We start from the raw sequence: 4,527 nt of genomic DNA, 5'->3' as shown, positions 1-4,527 counted from the left end.
AGGTTATATGGAGTAATAGGAGGAGTTATAGAGAGAGGTTATATGGAGTAATAGGAGGAGTTATAGAGAGAGGTTATATGGAGTAATAGGAGGAGTTATAGAGAGAGGTTATATGGAGTAATAGGAGGAGTTATAGGGAGAGGTTATATGGAGTAATAGGAGGAGTTATAGGGAGAGGTTATATGGAGTAATAGGAGGAGTTATAGAGAGGTTATATGGAGTAATAGGAGGAGTTATAGGGAGAGGCTATATGGAGTAATAGGAGGAGTTATAGGGAGAGGATATATGGAGTAATAGGAGGAGTTATAGAGAGGTTATATGGAGTAATAGGAGGAGTTATAGGGAGAGGTTATATGGAGTAATAGGAGGAGTTATAGAGAGGTTATATGGAGTAATAGGAGGAGTTATAGGGAGAGGTTATATGGAGTAATAGGAGGAGTTATAGGAGAGGTTATATGGAGTAATAGGAGGAGTTATAGGGAGAGGTTATATGGAGTAATAGGAGGAGTTATAGGGAGAGGTTATATGGAGTAATAGGAGGAGTTATAGAGAGGTTATATGGAGTAATAGGAGGAGTTATAGAGAGGTTATATGGAGTAATAGGAGGAGTTATAGAGAGAGGTTATATGGAGTAATAGGAGGAGTTATAGAGAGAGGTTATATGGAGTAATAGGAGGAGTTATAGGGAGATGTTATATGGAGTAATAGGAGGAGTTATAGAGAGAGGTTATATGGAGTAATAGGAGGAGGTTATAGGGAGAGGTTATATGGAGTAATAGGAGGAGTTATAGGGAGAGGTTATATGGAGTAATAGGAGGAGTTATAGGGAGAGGTTATATGGAGTAATAGGAGGAGTTATAGAGAGAGGTTATATGGAGTAATAGGAGGAGTTATAGGGAGAGGTTATATGGAGTAATAGGAGGAGTTATAGGGGAGAGGTTATATGGAGTAATAGGAGGAGTTATAGGGAGAGGTTATATGGAGTAATAGGAGGAGTTATAGGAGAGGTTATATGGAGTAATAGGAGGAGTTATAGGGAGAGGCTATATGGAGTAATAGGAGGAGTTATAGGGAGAGGATATATGGAGTAATAGGAGGAGTTATAGGGAGAGGTTATATGGAGTAATAGGAGGAGTTATAGAGAGGTTATATGGAGTAATAGGAGGAGTTATAGGGAGAGGTTATATGGAGTAATAGGAGGAGTTATAGGGAGAGGTTATATGGAGTAATAGGAGGAGTTATAGGAGGTTATATGGAGTAATAGGAGGAGTTATAGGGAGAGGTTATATGGAGTAATAGGAGGAGTTATAGAGAGAGGTTATATGGAGTAATAGGAGGAGTTATAGAGAGAGGTTATATGGAGTAATAGGAGGAGTTATAGAGAGAGGTTATATGGAGTAATAGGAGGAGTTATAGAGAGAGGTTATATGGAGTAATAGGAGGAGTTATAGAGAGGTTATATGGAGTAATAGGAGGAGTTATAGGGAGAGGTTATATGGAGTAATAGGAGGAGTTATAGGAGAGGTTATATGGAGTAATAGGAGGAGTTATAGGGAGAGGTTATATGGAGTAATAGGAGGAGTTATAGAGAGAGGTTATATGGAGTAATAGGAGGAGTTATAGGGAGAGGTTATATGGAGTAATAGGAGGAGTTATAGGAGAGGTTATATGGAGTAATAGGAGGAGTTATAGAGAGGTTATATGGAGTAATAGGAGGAGTTATAGAGAGATGTTATATGGAGTAATAGGAGGAGTTATAGGGAGAGGTTATATGGAGTAATAGGAGGAGTTATAGAGAGGTTATATGGAGTAATAGGAGGAGTTATAGGGAAGGTTATATGGAGTAATAGGAGGAGTTATAGAGAGAGGTTATATGGAGTAATAGGAGGAGTTATAGGGAGAGGTTATATGGAGTAATAGGAGGAGTTATAGAGAGAGGTTATATGGAGTAATAGGAGGAGTTATAGGGAAATGTTATATGGAGTAATAGGAGGAGTTATAGGGAGAGGTTATATGGAGTAATAGGAGGAGTTATAGGGAGAGGTTATATGGAGTAATAGGAGGAGTTATAGAGAGGTTATATGGAGTAATAGGAGGAGTTATAGGGAGAGGCTATATGGAGTAATAGGAGGAGTTATAGGGAGAGGCTATATGGAGTAATAGGAGGAGTTATAGGGAAATGTTATATGGAGTAATAGGAGGAGTTATAGGGGGAGGTTATATGGAGTAATAGGAGGAGTTATAGAGAGAGGTTATATGGAGTAATAGGAGGAGTTATAGGGAGAGGTTATATGGAGTAATAGGAGGAGTTATAGAGAGAGGTTATATGGAGTAATAGGAGGAGTTATAGGGAGAGGTTATATGGAGTAATAGGAGGAGTTATAGGGAGAGGTTATATGGAGTAATAGGAGGAGTTATAGAGAGAGGTTATATGGAGTAATAGGAGGAGTTATAGAGAGAGGTTATATGGAGTAATAGGAGGAGTTATAGGGAGAGGTTATATGGAGTAATAGGAGGAGTTATAGGGAGAGGTTATATGGAGTAATAGGAGGAGTTATAGAGAGAGGTTATATGGAGTAATAGGAGGAGTTATAGAGAGGTTATATGGAGTAATAGGAGTTATAGAGAGAGAGGTTATATGGAGTAATAGGAGTTATAGAGAGAGGTTATATGGAGTAATAGGAGGAGTTATAGAGAGAGGTTATATGGAGTAATAGGAGGAGTTATAGGGAGAGGTTATATGGAGTAATAGGAGTTATAGAGAGAGGTTATATGGAGTAATAGGAGGAGTTATAGAGAGAGGTTATATGGAGTAATAGGAGGAGTTATAGAGAGAGGGTATATGGAGTAATAGGAGGAGTTATAGAGAGGTTATATGGAGTAATAGGAGGAGTTATAGAGAGGTTATATGGAGTAATAGGAGGAGTTATAGAGAGAGGTTATAGGGAGTAATAGGAGGAGTTATAGAGAGGTTATATGGAGTAATAGGAGGAGTTATAGGGAGAGGTTATATGGAGTAATAGGAGGAGTTATAGGGAGAGGTTATATGGAGTAATAGGAGGAGTTATAGGGAGAGGTTATATGGAGTAATAGGAGGAGTTATAAGGAGAGGTTATATGGAGTAATAGGAGTTATAGAGAGAGGTTATATGGAGTAATAGGAGGAGTTATAGAGAGAGGTTATATGGAGTAATAGGAGGAGTTATAGAGAGAGGTTATATGGAGTAATAGGAGGAGTTATAGAGAGAGGTTATATGGAGTAATAGGAGGAGTTATAGAGAGAGGTTATATGGAGTAATAGGAGGAGTTATAGAGAGAGGTTATATGGAGTAATAGGAGGAGTTATAGGGAGAGGTTATATGGAGTAATAGGAGGAGTTATAGGGAGAGGTTATATGGAGTAATAGGAGGAGTTATAGAGAGGTTATATGGAGTAATAGGAGGAGTTATAGGGAGAGGCTATATGGAGTAATAGGAGGAGTTATAGGGAGAGGATATATGGAGTAATAGGAGGAGTTATAGAGAGGTTATATGGAGTAATAGGAGGAGTTATAGGGAGAGGTTATATGGAGTAATAGGAGGAGTTATAGGGAGAGGTTATATGGAGTAATAGGAGGAGTTATAGAGAGAGGTTATATGGAGTAATAGGAGGAGTTATAGAGAGAGGTTATATGGAGTAATAGGAGGAGTTATAGGGAGAGGTTATATGGAGTAATAGGAGGAGTTATAGAGAGAGGTTATATGGAGTAATAGGAGGAGTTATAGGGAGAGGCTATATGGAGTAATAGGAGGAGTTATAGGGAGAGGATATATGGAGTAATAGGAGGAGTTATAGAGAGGTTATATGGAGTAATAGGAGGAGTTATAGGGAGAGGTTATATGGAGTAATAGGAGGAGTTATAGGGAGAGGTTATATGGAGTAATAGGAGGAGTTATAGAGAGAGGTTATATGGAGTAATAGGAGGAGTTATAGAGAGAGGTTATATGGAGTAATAGGAGGAGTTATAGGGAGAGGTTATATGGAGTAATAGGAGGAGTTATAGAGAGAGGTTATATGGAGTAATAGGAGGAGTTATAGGGAGAGGTTATATGGAGTAATAGGAGGAGTTATAGGGAGAGGTTATATGGAGTAATAGGAGGAGTTATAAGGAGAGGTTATATGGAGTAATAGGAGTTATAGAGAGAGGTTATATGGAGTAATAGGAGGAGTTATAGAGAGAGGTTATATGGAGTAATAGGAGGAGTTATAGAGAGAGGTTATATGGAGTAATAGGAGGAGTTATAGAGAGAGGTTATATGGAGTAATAGGAGGAGTTATAGAGAGAGGTTATATGGAGTAATAGGAGGAGTTATAGAGAGAGGTTATATGGAGTAATAGGAGGAGTTATAGGGAGAGGTTATATGGAGTAATAGGAGGAGTTATAGGGAGAGGTTATATGGAGTAATAGGAGGAGTTATAGAGAGGTTATATGGAGTAATAGGAGGAGTTATAGGGAGAGGCTATATGGAGTAATAGGAGGAGTTATAGG

This window comes from Pelobates fuscus, chromosome 3, assembly GCF_036172605.1.
Source record: "Pelobates fuscus isolate aPelFus1 chromosome 3, aPelFus1.pri, whole genome shotgun sequence".
Lineage (NCBI taxonomy): Eukaryota > Metazoa > Chordata > Amphibia > Anura > Pelobatidae > Pelobates > Pelobates fuscus.
Note: the sequence above shows the minus strand (reverse complement) of the source record.